This window comes from Cornus florida, unplaced genomic scaffold (assembly GCF_030987335.1).
Source record: "Cornus florida cultivar Cherokee Brave unplaced genomic scaffold, ASM3098733v1 CherokeeBrave_3.0.0_Hap2_Chr11, whole genome shotgun sequence".
Classification (NCBI taxonomy): domain Eukaryota; kingdom Viridiplantae; phylum Streptophyta; class Magnoliopsida; order Cornales; family Cornaceae; genus Cornus; species Cornus florida.
In genome coordinates, this window is record NW_026775581.1 from 72,105,212 (window position 1) to 72,119,732 (window position 14,521).

Genomic DNA, 14,521 nt, shown 5'->3' on the forward strand with positions numbered 1-14,521 from the left:
CTTTATTGTTTAAGGATTCTAAGGCATGTTTCTAGGTTCCATCAATATACATATATGAAAATACATCATTTAAAAAATATAACAATTCATAAAGAAATTAAATCAAATCTCTGAATTTGTCAATTCATACAACAAGAACAATCATGCAATATAATTTAGAAAACCTATGGTCCAGATAAATTAAATTATAAATTCCAGTTTTAATTATTCTTTAAATAATCCTAAGATTATACTAGAGATATAAATTCCACAGATCAAAGGAAAAGTGTAGAACAAGAACTTGCCTTTAGGGATTTGATTAAAACCCTAACCTCCTTCTTCCTCTTGCTCTTCCTTCTTTTTTTCCTCTCTCTCTAAAATATAATACGTGATATATTTTTAGTCTTTTTTTTCAACCCTATAGTTATATAATAATAACCATAGTCCTTTTCCCAAACCACATCAAAACAATAAAGAAAATAACAAAATTAAAATACTAAAAATGTAACTAAAATATGTGTTACGTATAATCTATGTATATTTTTTTTATATAAATAAAATAAATACATCATATTATCACTAAAGGACTTTCCTTATATATATATATATGTATATTTATTTATATATATATACATACACACTATCTATGGGTAATTATTCGTACCCATTAAACCCCTTATCCAAATAGTCCACGGAACCCAATTGGTTGACCCATGACTACTATCCACAACCATTAGAATAAAAATAAAATAAAATAAAATAAAATAACCATTTAAAACGTTTAATTCCTAACCATTAATTACAAGAAAATACCTAACATTTAAGTAAACAAATATACATCATTTGTAATACCCCTAATTTCAAAAGGATAGTCTTGGTATTTATTTTGTTGTTTAAATTGCATTTGTTTATTGCTTTGGTGTGATTTAATTGTTTTAAATTGTTTTAGTGCATTTAATTATTTTCTTGTTTTAATTTAATTATTTATTTGGTTTGCTTTAATTGCTTTAATTTATTTAATTGGTTTAATTGTGTTGTTATTACTTATTTGAATTCTTTCATTGATTTAAATTAAATTAATTGCTTATTATATGTAATTTGTTTTAGTTACCTTAATTGGTTAATTAGGTTACTTAGTTAATTCACGGTGTAGTTATTTTATTTATCTGAATTTAGGGTTTTAGGATTTAACGTTGGCTGACTTATAATTAGAGTTGGAGTAGGGTTTGGTAAATTGAAGCCTATATATACATAAGCTTACTGGGGTTAGGGTTTTAGAAAAACAAACCATAAGTTACATCTGTATCACAAGGGACTGCTAAGAAACAGAGCGTGAGAGTGGGGGCATTGGAAGGCAGAGCAAGAGAAAACTCAGAGACGTGGATTTAGTGTTTCAACTTTGAAACTAAAAGGCAAGTCGTGTTCTTCTCTTTCCCTTTAATTCGTGTTCTGTGTATGCCTGGTTAGATTCCAGGGATTAATTAAAGGCTAAAAACGGATTAAACAAACATGATATCAAGTCTTGTATGCATGTATGAATTATATTAATCTCATTGAAATAAGTGATTTGCATAAACCTTGATGTTTTCTGTTATTTGTTCTTCTCGGTGTTTATGGTTAAGTTTTGAATAAATTGAGATCATGAATATGTATCGATGACTGGTAATTAATCTGGGTCTGAGATTAAACTCTGAATCAAGTAGTAAAAACAGTATTCAAATTTCACTGAAGAAATCTGTTTTGAATCGAATAAGGTTAGAACTGCGAATTCTGTAATTGTTTGCTTCAAAAAGGGTTGTGTTCTATACAAGTTAGGATTGGTTAACAATGGGTTAAGAATACCCTAGAACTAAGATTGAACCCTAGAACATCCATTAAGAACCTTACAGAGGTCTGGAAAACACCGGAGTCGAAGAAGATGCAGCAGAACGGACGACGGCAACTAAGGGGAGAAGAATAAGCTCCAAAAAGAGGAGGAGCTGGCTCTTTCTACCTTAGAGCCGGCTCCAAAGGAATGTGGAGCCGGCTCTAGCATGCTAGGAGCCAGCTCCTAGGACAATTGAGCAGGCTCTTTTGAAAAAAAAGAGCAGGCTCTTTATTTTGAATGAGCCTGCTCTTAAACGAACGCACTAAGTTTGGTTTTTGTGCACTGTTTGGTCTGTATAGGGTATTAGAGCTTTGTTTAAGCTGTTTTAAATTCTTGATGGGTCTAGAATAAACCTGTTATACTATGAAAAATATTAATCCATGATTGGGTTAAGGATTGGAGCAAATTAAATTTAAGAAATATCGGGAGTTGCTAACTGTTTTGAACATTTAAACCATGTACTGGAACTTGGAATTTTTCTGGCATATATAATTTATTACTGTTTGGTTGTATTTAAACAGAAGTATAAGAATAGTAAATACTTGAAATCATCTACTCTTGATATGGAATAAATTGATAAGTATATTTTGTAAATTTTATCAATTTATGGATTTTATGGAGGACTTGAATGCTATGATTCATATTAGCAATTTTAATGGATGGAATGTGATGTTTAGGTTCTGTAATGATTTTCCTAAAGTCATGTGATATGTATTAAATTGTATTTATGCATATTTTGGATAATGGTTGATAAATAACAGTAATTATCTTAATAATTATGTTGAATGGATTGGATTGTATGTACCGGTATGGGACGATGACATATTAGGTATGGACTAGTTAAAACACTAAGTTCTACCTAATTTGGTTTAAGGTATGGATTAATCATAAAAGTTAAGTCCTTCACTTACATGTGTCATATCAATTGTGAATTGAGTGACCTACTTTTGGTTTCAGGATGGATGCGTTATACATTATATCAAACCACTACAAAGTTGGATGATATTTTGTATTAGGAGGAGTACGGACTTTATATATATATATTATATGTGCCATGGTATGAGCCTGAGTCTCAGAACCATTGTTAGGGCGCGTATATCGCTTAGGATGGATAACTGGACATAAGTGTTGTTCCCTGGTAGGTCTAGGTACTCATGCCCACCTTAGGGTGCGTATTTGCATGTTGCATTCTATTCAGGCTGAGACAGACCTATTGGACTGGCGAGCATCCTATAGCGTGTACTATATACATATTTGGACTACTCTAGATATTGCTGAGTCTTCCTAGGATGTATCTACGTATCGGATTACTGTTTGGATTGTAGTAGATCAGGACTTGCATGTGGGCTTGACCCACTCCTTTATTTTTCAGGTGTTTGTCAGTTCCAGAGTTAGAGCTTGGACGTGCAGAGTAGATACAGTTATTCATTCCTCCGATTATGTAGGAATCTTCTCTATGTTAGCTTTGGATTTTATTTCTATTATTTCAGTTTTGGTTTGAGAATTTTAATAAGGGGTCCAATGGATGGATTCCCGAGTTGTAAACTTTATGGAGTTTTGGATTATCGGATTTGATTAATTTTGATACAAGGATTTTCTTTAGTTTTTTTAGCTTATTATATTATTTCGTATTTCACTTTGTATTCCGTGTTTGATTTAAAATACTTTAATTGTTCAATATCCATCGGGTTTGGGCCTGGCCTGATTAACCCGTGTCTCGGATCCGAAGGGTATCACATCATCTGACACATAATTCAACTAAACAAGTATTTCAAATAAACACTTAATCAATTAATTCATATAAACAATTAAACAAATAGCCAAGAAATCAAATAAAGAATTAAAATCACAATTAAAACAATTAATAAAATACCAAGACTATCCTTTTAAAAATAGGGGTATTACAACTTTCAACACCCGAACCTCGCATACGTTACTCTGTAATACCTATGCTAACCAAAACCAATTAGATAAGAGCACCAATTGCTCACAGCGTATTAACACTAGGAACGATCACAGTATGTTGGACACCGCGTCCCATTCTACCTAGAATCAGTCATTCTCAAATGATAACCTTTAAGCCTTAAAATGAGACTTTACCACCCATTCCATCTTACCTTCCCAGGCGATACTGGCTCGATCACCATGCACACAAGACTTGTGACCTCAGTCACAGCAACTCGCTTACTTGTCAAAAGAGAAGGGTGCTTATATGGCAACACCGCCCTCACTGGTTCGATTTAAAGACTAAACTGTCCACAATCGCCTCGACTAACGCACAATCCTATCATTTACCTGATAACATTTGACAACAAATTATATTCCCCAATCCACCCTCGTATCATACCTTAAACCATTCTGCTCATCAATACTAAGTTATCACGTCACAACGCTTCTACTACCATTATCCTTTAATGACAACTTGTACTCACGTCCCACCAATTCAACAGGCTGCCGCCAAGCGATCTCCCTTCAAGTATCCCTAGGATGACACCATCACAACAAGAGAGTATGTCTCACTCTCGATACTTCCCATAATAACTACTACTTGCCACTAGAAAAGAATCTCTATACGGCAATACCGTACCGACAAATCCCAAAAGGAAAAATGGGCATAAAGAACTGAATACTCAACACCCAACCGTCTCCTCAAAACCATCTACAACACAATCAATCCCCAACACTCAACCGGTTACTCGAACCACTCCTCCCATGGCAATCTACAAGTCTAATCAAAGAAACCTCATACTCTAGATTCAACATCATTACCTTTCCTTTTCACCATTCCTCAGAACACCCTTGGCCCCGACAAAAGTCAAATGGGGCTACCAACTAAACTTACAGGATCACCCCCGTCCTAACCATTCCAATTGATAGTCCATCTATTTGGATCCTTAAATAACTAGCACTTCAATGACCCCATACTACTTACCTTATCGTGCAACCCTGCATTATACAGCTAAAACTGACAACTATATCTCACCTAGAGACTCTCTTGACAACCTATAACCCGCTCATCCACCGAGCCATACAATCAACTCACCGAGAGTCAATTACCCGCAACACACTCCCGTAGCTATCCGAAATGAGAATCACTCATCGACAAACCAGTCTCTAAAACAGACTCTTACAACCCATGAATTGAATCACATTAAACAATTGTTCACCCAATACTGGCACGACTCTATTCAGTGCCTACGTCACCCTGGACCTACAGAGCCCAACAAGTCCCCTCAAACAAAATAACCAACACGCTTCCTTAGGCCATACCAGAATACTTGAAATACACGTTTACAACCCATAGACTATATTTTGACTTAAGCAACCCCTGTCACACCCACCATAAACCGGTTCAAAAAGAACCTCCGCACTAAACAGTGACCCAAGTCACAAACACAAACCCCCTAAAGTCATACCTTTATCCCACGAAACCCTCACTCCGTACACCTAACCTTTCTGGTCACAAAACCCATGCACTAACACATGAAACTCATATACCACATAGACACCGTGCCATGAAATACGAACCTGCTTTAAAGTCGTGCTCTAAGCACCACACAAAATGTAACAAAAAGATCAGATGATTACACACCAAATAACTCAATCCATGAGCTAGAAGTCTACGCCATTCGTTCTATAAGAACTGGCACCCCAAACAACCCTGGAGTAACCGAGCTTCTTGCCTACTCAGGTCAAAACTCACACAACCATCTATACTCAACCGTATACTCCTATACACGTATACATATATATATATATAATAACCGTATCCCATACTATGATACAATCGTGTCTCATCATTTTAAAAAAAAAATTTAAACACACCGACTTTCATTACAAAAAAAAAAATACTTAAATAACCATACCTACTTACCACCACAATACCATACGAGACATGGTTGCACCTACCGTGCTCACTACTTGCCGTTACCACCTAAATCACACTTGTCATCATAAAATAATTAATATATTTTCAACTATTTATACATTTCATCGTCATGGCCATATAACACACATTTTAGCAATTAAACACAAAAACATGTGAGCACTTAGCAAATAAGCATGCCTTTTTAAAACCGTAAACACATAAGCAATTAAGAACGTAAGCATGCTTCTCAAATAACAAACACTTTGACACATAAGCACATAAACAATGTAATTCACCTTCCACACAACCCTAGGTAGGCCTCTACCCGTCTTCCTAATGGTTTTCAAACCATTACTCTGATACCAAATTTGTAACGACCCGAACCCGAGGGTCCGAATCGTTAACTGGGTCCTTACTTGAACCTGAGGTCATCGAAGGGCATTATGGTCAATTTCAACGTTGATACACAATATACGTGCCATCCCAAGGCTTATACAAAAAAAAAAAAAAAAAAAAAAAAAAGAAGAAGAAGAAGAAGATCACATATACAAGAGATGTCAAAACAGTTCACTAACCTGTCCAAACTTGTGGAAGAACGTCGTCCGCCACTTACTTCCCGTGACTTGAAAAATGTTAAAAATAATGGGGTGAGCAAAAGGCTCAATAGAGATCGCCTAAGGCATCAGCTTTGAACTCCCTTGAGCCACATATCACATAATGGCATAAAAGATATTGGGGTCATGCATTGGGAGTCCGTATAACATCTACACCATGATAAACATTATCCTCAGTCACACAATACAATTCTACAATGTCGTGCATGATATGAAATGTAATGCACCCTGTCCCATACTTGGTTTCTACCGACCCACTTTTCACTTTTCGAAAACTGCTAACTGACTTTACCGAGGCGAGATTGATAGCCTGGCAATCGTTACTAGGCCTAGAATCAACTTTTTCACACCCTACACCGGGTCGCGCTCCCTCTAGGTCAAGCTAGCCCCGAACTTACGAAATCCAGTTCATTTTAAAAAAAAATTACTTCCCATGTTAAGAAAGCTTCTTCCTCTATGAAGACTTCCCTTTTTAAAACCTTTTCGAACCTTATTTTCCTTGCCATGTTATGCAATGTACCATTTCTCATACTTTTACATCAAGCTCATCAATATAGGAATAACAACATCAATATGGCATTTTCCAATTCAATGAACCTAAACAAGACCTTCTAAAATAATCAATTATAATCATGGCATTTCTCTAAGTAAAATAACAAGCATGCTTTTCATATAATTTAACCCATAACAATTCCATTTTTCAACACAACATAGTCCATTTATTCCACATAACATGCTTTAAACATATAATTTCAACACTTCAACAATTATAATTTTTTTTTCTTCATAGAAAACAATTATCCATTTTATTCATAAACTCACATTTAACATACAATAATCAAGATGTTAAGGAATAAATTACTCAACAAAAGACAAAGTTTGAAGGCTTAGGAAAACCCCTACCTTAATTTAAAGAAAAAGCCCTAAATCAGCCCAAGAATTCGAAAACCCAAAGTGCTTTAATCGAAGATCAGCACCGTTAATTCGAAGCCCTCGTCGAGCTCGTAAACTTTGCCTTCTATGGCAAAGTTGAAATCAAGGTAGAAGATGATGAATCAGGAGCTTGAAGCTAAAAAAACAAAAAAGAAAAGAAAAATGCACAAAGGGAGAGAGAGCAGCTGCGTGAATAAGAGAATGAAGAAAATGGTCATCAGATGACCATTTTGTTATTACAATTGACTAAAATAAGTGGCGGGTCCCACGGGCTATAAAATATCATTTTTAACTTTAATATATATATATATATATATATATAACACTACAACCACTAAATTAAACATGTAATCACATAAAAATGCACCAAACAATAATGGATGAAGTGTAATGAGCCCAAAATAAAATCCCTGTACATAACCACCTTGGTAACGGGTCCCATCTGGGACCTCCCGCCCCGAAAAACAGAAAAATACCGAAATGATAACTAATGCATTTTCAAGAGTCTTAAACTCAAGGAAATGCCCCAACCAACTCTGAGGACCCATCCGGCACATTTCATGGTACCCGGCACGCAAAACGAGACAAATCCAAAATAACTCCAAAAATTCAGAAAAATCCCAGAAAATGGAAAATGGTAAAAATGAGGATCATTACATGTAAGAAAAAAATTAATTACAATGTTATTTGTACAATAGTAAGGTGTGTTCTCAGCCACATAGTATTATTACTCTCTTAATATCTATCAGTTCATTGAAGATAAAAGAAGAAAACTCAATATATGTGCTTCCAAACTCGAGAGGAAATGAAAGTGAAGGAGAGTCATGGATCGACGGCATGAAAGGGAAGGGGGAAGCCAACGATCAAATGCCAAACCCTTGTGGAGTAGTTTATTGTTATTTATTCTTTCTCATTTTTATTCTATTTTGCCTTTTCTTAATCCCTAATTTTTCATTTTTCGAAAGCAAAAGTTTTTCAAATTTTTCTTATTTTCTTCTCCATCTTTCTCCTCCCCCCCCGGGCCCATTTTATGGAGATTTTAGTTCTTTGTTACAGAATCACTTTCAATCTCTTTATTTTTTGCCATAGTTTTGATCCTCTTTCATATTTTTTTTTGTTTTACCTTTACATAGAACTAATTTTCAGTATCATAAATCTTCATGCTAAGTTTTGGTATTTAATTTCTCTGACTAGAAATATTGAGATCATTATTTGGATCAATTTTTTAGGTTTTATATTTATATAAATTGCAAAAAAGGTATAGCTTATAATCAGATCGGACATTCGATAAGGTGGTTATCGGATATGGATTGACTAAATAAGAATCAGATGGATTATCGGATCGGATTGGATCACTCATTGTGTTTATTGAATTTGGATCGAATCGACCATGATCCGGTCTGAATTCGACCCGTTGACAGGTCTAGTTGCCATCCCTACCCATGTAGAAAGCCTAGAGTATTAGAGATCCTATAAGAGAAAAATAAGGGGAGTCAAACAATCTATCCGTTGGAGGGTCCCACTGGAATCAGGCCTAACTTAATATCTAACCAAACATTTAACAAAACTAGAGGACGCAAATGCATAGAGAAATTGACACGAAGATCAAGGACATGAAGGCCCAGACACTAGTTGATCTGGCCATGTTGGTAACCATCAAATTGATTCAATCACCTTTCATAGAGGATATTACTAGAACCCAGAGCCAAAGATGTTTGTGATGCTTACCTTCATAATCTTCGATGTTACAACAGATGTAATGGTGTACATCTATGGTTTTAGTAAAAGATGACGCTGGATGGGGATGATGAAGCCCTCATTTGCAAAGTCTTCCATACCAATATGTGGGCAATGGATGTAAGAAGAAGATCATCTCATCCATATTCATGATAAGATAAGTGAAGGGCAAATTTTTTAAGGCATTTCTCACATGATTCAATCTGAAGATGTCCATGATTGATTGTTGTGATCCTGTGGCTAAAGTGGAAGCTTTCAAAGTAGCCATGACGCAGGGGATAAAGTTCCATGCTTCTCTTTCAGATATAAGAGAACTGAACACCAAGGCTCGATGCTACTTCAGGTTGGAAGAAGATGAAGAAATATGCCAACAGTGACTCGCTGATCAATGTTGGTAATCAGACGAAGGAGCACACTCATAGGTAAAAAAAAAGGCCACACACACTTGGAAAGGTATTACGTGTAACCTTATTGCCTTGAATAAAAAAGGTTCCAATTCCTATATGTTATAGGCATTTGTACTTTGAATATAAAACTTCGATTTTCCTGTATAAAATATTTGTTCAAACAATCAAAATATACGAAGTGAATTTTGAGTATCTCTTAAGGGGGGTTAGTTTACATAAATTATTAATAATAAGGACAAATATGGTCCCATATCAAATAAAAAGATGACCCAAGTAATAATTTATGTAGCATGACCATCTTCGTATTCGTTGAAGCCATGAAATCTATCCTACACAAAAAGAATTATATCCCACCATGTAGGATGGCAAATCACAGTTTTCACCCTTTTTTTTTTTTTTAATAACAAAAAATAAGAAAAAGAAAAAGGTGAGGTTTTAATCACTCAAGGAAATGTGGTAGTAGGTATGAATAAACCGATCGCTAATAAATAGCGGAAGACGTGAATAAGCTGATTACCAATAAAGTGGCAACAAGTCGAAAAAGGCTGAATGCAAATAAAATGGTAACAAGCTTAATTAAAAAGGCTAATCACTAATGAAGTGGCAACAAGCTAAAGAAGGCTAATTGCCAGCCAAGTGACAACATTCTAGATAAGCTTGATTGCCAATCAAGTGGCAACAAGTCAAAGAAGGCTGATCTCAAAATAAAATACAAAAAAACATTAAAAAATATTTAAGTATAAGACTAATAGAAAGGTTAAGGATAAACCTAACACCAGTAGAAGAGAAAAGCATTGAAAGAAGAATTACCTTAGTATAAGAATACACATAACATAAGCAAAAATGTTTTTCATGTGAAATAGTCCAAAGGGCAATTACATTGGCTGCATCCCGAAAAGACAATATCATTACATCTATTTCAAATAAATAGCAAATCAAGTTGGGGAAACCTCAGGCTCTTTGGCATGAGAAAGGCAAACACTCAAAAGCAACAAGTTGAGTAGAAGAAGGTGTAGTAAGCAGATTAGCCTCAGAAAATGGCACAGAAGGAACCTCAATTTGCAGTAGGATTTGTAGTCACCCCTCTCAACAAAGACTTTCTCATCTTTAGTTGGTACTAGGTTTTCGTAATTGCCAGGATGATCAATCTGTATATCCAAATCAAACTAATCAGAAAATTGCAAATTGTCGGTCACTCTCTGGAAGAAGATATTGATCGAGCCAAATCCGAAGGCCTTAACACCCATCATCACAGAGATCTTGGTGAGCCTGGTCAAAAAGAGTTTACCCCTTCCTTAAGTTTCTTCACCAGAGCTGGAAGCACCTCATTGGAGTCTTCCAACTCCTTCATTGTGATATTAGAGGCTTCCTTAGCCTACTTTGAAGATGAAACAACCTTTTGCAATTAGTTATATTGATCATCAACTTCTTATGATCTGTTGCCAATGACTTGTGGGCTTGCACCACACTTTTTTTTGTTTGGTTTCTGCTTTGAGCAGATAATTTTCTACCTTGTTCATCTTGTAGGAATCCCCATCAATAGCCTTGGCTAAAGTCATCACATAATATAGAGTTTTGCAGAAAAAAAAGATGATCATACATACTGAGGAAAAAAGAAGAAAGAAGAAAGCAAGCAGGGGGAAAGAATGACCACCTCCATGGCGTTGACTAGATCCTTGGTATGTGACAATTCTATCATTGTAATTTAATTTTCTCTAATTGCGACCGTTGTATCAAACTTGAGGGAATTGGGGGCATAGTGTGAAGAAAAATTTTCCACTAGTGAGGACATGACATTTGCACAAAGCAATGACAAATCATAGAATAACACATGGCAAATATGTACGCCAGCGTGGACAACATACATGAACAACCAAACAAACCAAGCAGGGCGATCAATACGACACATCTACCAAAGATTATAAGAAATCCCATAGAATCATCAAATATTCAAATTAGGGACTCAATTAACCCAATCAGCTCCCCGAAGGGAGATTAACTTCAATCCCCAACAAATAGGGATTGCATGGGTGACAATCAAGTTTAATTTATTGTATAAAAATCAAAAGAAAGGAGGAACAAAGGAATACACATAAATAGGGAAAAGAACTTTGTATATATATATTTGTATTCTTGTGCTCAAAGGCATAACCTAAACAATAAACAAAATTCTTAGTGCAATTATTCAATGCAAGTGGTGTGAATCTGAATGTTTTTTTTACTTGCAAAATTTTGCACCTACACCTTATCACATGAACAAATAGAAAAATGATTTATAGGCCTTTAGTTTGACCTACTTTAGGCCATCAATGACTTTAATTATTTCGCTTTAACAAATGAGCTAAAGTAGTTTGCCCGAGTATCATAACTCGAATAAATATCTTTTTTATATTTTCTTTTTCAATGTAAAAATGTTAGAAGTTAGTGGTTAGTTGTCAGATGAGAGGGGGATGATACAAAGCTTGAATACGGACTCTCAAATACAAGGAGTAACCTAACCACTGAGACAACACGATGCTTACAATATCTTTTTCACATGAAGCACACGGTCCTCTCTTTATCTCTCTTTCTTTATTTTTCGAAGGCATTATACAGTTTATCCTTCTTATTATAAATTTTCATTATTATAACAACAAAATAAAGCACTGCTGAACTTTATTTTACTTTTAATACTTAAGTTACATAAAGCTAACTCAAAAAGTTCATCATCTTTTGTTTCATAGTTATGAAAGTAATGCTAGGGGTGAGCAAATAATCCGTCAATCCGGTCCGAACCAATCCGATCCGTGTGGTTCGGTTCGGTTTTCAGATCTTATGGTTCAGTGATGGTTTGAAAAATCTGCAATCCGGTGTCCGCGGTTCTGTTAACGAATTGGACTCTGAGAAATCCGATCCGAACCATTAACCGATCCGAACCGAACTGTTGCCAATCCGAACCGTTAGGAAAACCGAACCGTTAACCGTTAGTAAGTAATATATTAATATATTATATATATATACAATATAATGATATATCATTTTTTTTTTCTTTTTTTTTCTTTATTCATTATTTTTTAATGTTAACCTAACCCTAACTCAGTGTCTCAGCCTCATCTCTTCATTATGACATTTCAAGTTGCGCCTCCCTCACTAACTCAGTCAGTCAGCCTCTTCTCTTCACCCTCTTCGCCTCTCCCAATCTCTCGCCTCTGTGACTGTGAGTCTGTGATCTTTGCCTCTCCCAATCTCTCGCCTCCTAATCTCTCGTCTCTCAATCCAACACCTTTCAACCATCGTTCACCTGCTTCGAAGCAACGGAGACCTCGGTGTATCGAAGCAACGGCGACCTCTTCGACTGGATCTACCTCTTTTCCGGTGAGTTCACAAGATTGTTGAATGAATCTACTTATTCTCCTCTTCTCTGAACAGTTTTTACATGGATCTACTTAATATGTGATTGTTTGAACTTTAGATTTATATTTATCCTTTTTTTTTTTTTTTTTTTTTTTCCATTTTTTGTTTTTGGATGTCTTCTTCTGTTCTTCATGCCTTTGATTTTTAGTCACATATCTTTTTTTTTCCCATTTTTTCATCCTTTGGTCCTTGTCTCTGGATGTCTTTCTGATGCCTGATGTTTTTGGCTATTCGAGAATACTTTAGTATTTGATTGTTCTCTGTGTTATTTAGAAAAAATAATAAAAAAAATAAGGAGCCAAGAATGTTTCAAGTGTTGCAGAAAAGGAGGATTTGATCCATCTTTGATTTGGGATTTTGGGATTTTTTTCAGCTTTGGGAAATGAGTTCTTGGTTGATTTTGTTCATCTCTGTTCTTAATTTGTGAAGCTGTCAAAGTGTTACTGGGAAATCTGTCTGAGAATGACAACTATGTTTCATATATATTAATATTTGGATGAATTAAGTACTATTTGGTATGAAGTAAATTATTGTAATTTTTATTTTCTATCACCTTTTTTTCGTGGGAATTCTCTGCGTTTCACAATCAAGAAAAAATAGTAGCCATTGATTATATATGTGTTTTTAAATATGTAGAAATGTTGGACTTTGACCCACCACCTTTTTATAACTCAAATAAATCCTTTTAACTAAATGTGTAAGATTGTGATACTAAAGTATTTTCATTTGACAGAACTAATTAAACTCAATTTGTCCTTTATTTCATCCAGTTCCTTTCATCTTTCACATTTTAATATTTGACTAATACTTCTAAAGGAACTGCATCATCAAGTACTTCTGTTTCATTAGTAGATTATAATTACTTTATGGCAATCTTCCACTATTTTTTTGTAACAATTTTTTTCCTGGCAGATGACAACTGCAAAAAATTCTAATGTTCCAAGGCCTGAAGTTACTGCTGCTGGCACCAATGATGATGATTTAAACACGCAGGTATGTCCTACCAAAAAACGTTTCATATATGATGTTTGGGACTATTTCACAAAAGAGAAAGGCCCTAACTGTACTAAGTCAAAATGTAATGTGAAATGCAACTATTGTAGTGCATCTTATTCATGGTCTAGTGGAAATGGGACAAGTACATTGAAGAACCACATAAGTAGATGCCAACAATATCCATTTAATGTTGACAAGAAACAAAAACTCATTTCGTTTCAGTCAACTACTGAAGGAGAGGGTGTTATGATTTCTTAGAAATTTGATCAGGAGTTATATAGACAAGCACTTACTAAAATGATTATCATTGATGAATTACCTTTCTAGTTTGTTGAGCGTGAAGGTTTTCGTTATTTTCTTAGTGTCTTGCAGCCAAAATTCAAATTGTTGTCACGTTTTACTGTGGTTAGGGACTGTTTGAAATTGTATGCTATAGAAAAGAAGAGGTTGAAAACCTTAATGAATCAACTCAATCAAAGAATTTGTTTCACCACTGATATATGAACGTCAATTCAAAATCTTTCTTATATGTGTCTCACGGCTCATTTCATTGATAAGAATTGGACCTTACACAAAAGAATTCTGAATTTTTGTATAATACCTAGTCACAAGGGTAAGGAAATTGGTCGTGCAGTTGAGACTTGTTTGCTTGATTGGGGTATAGACAAATTGTGTACACTTACGGTTGATAATGCTAGTTCAAATGATCTTGCGGTTGCATATTTGA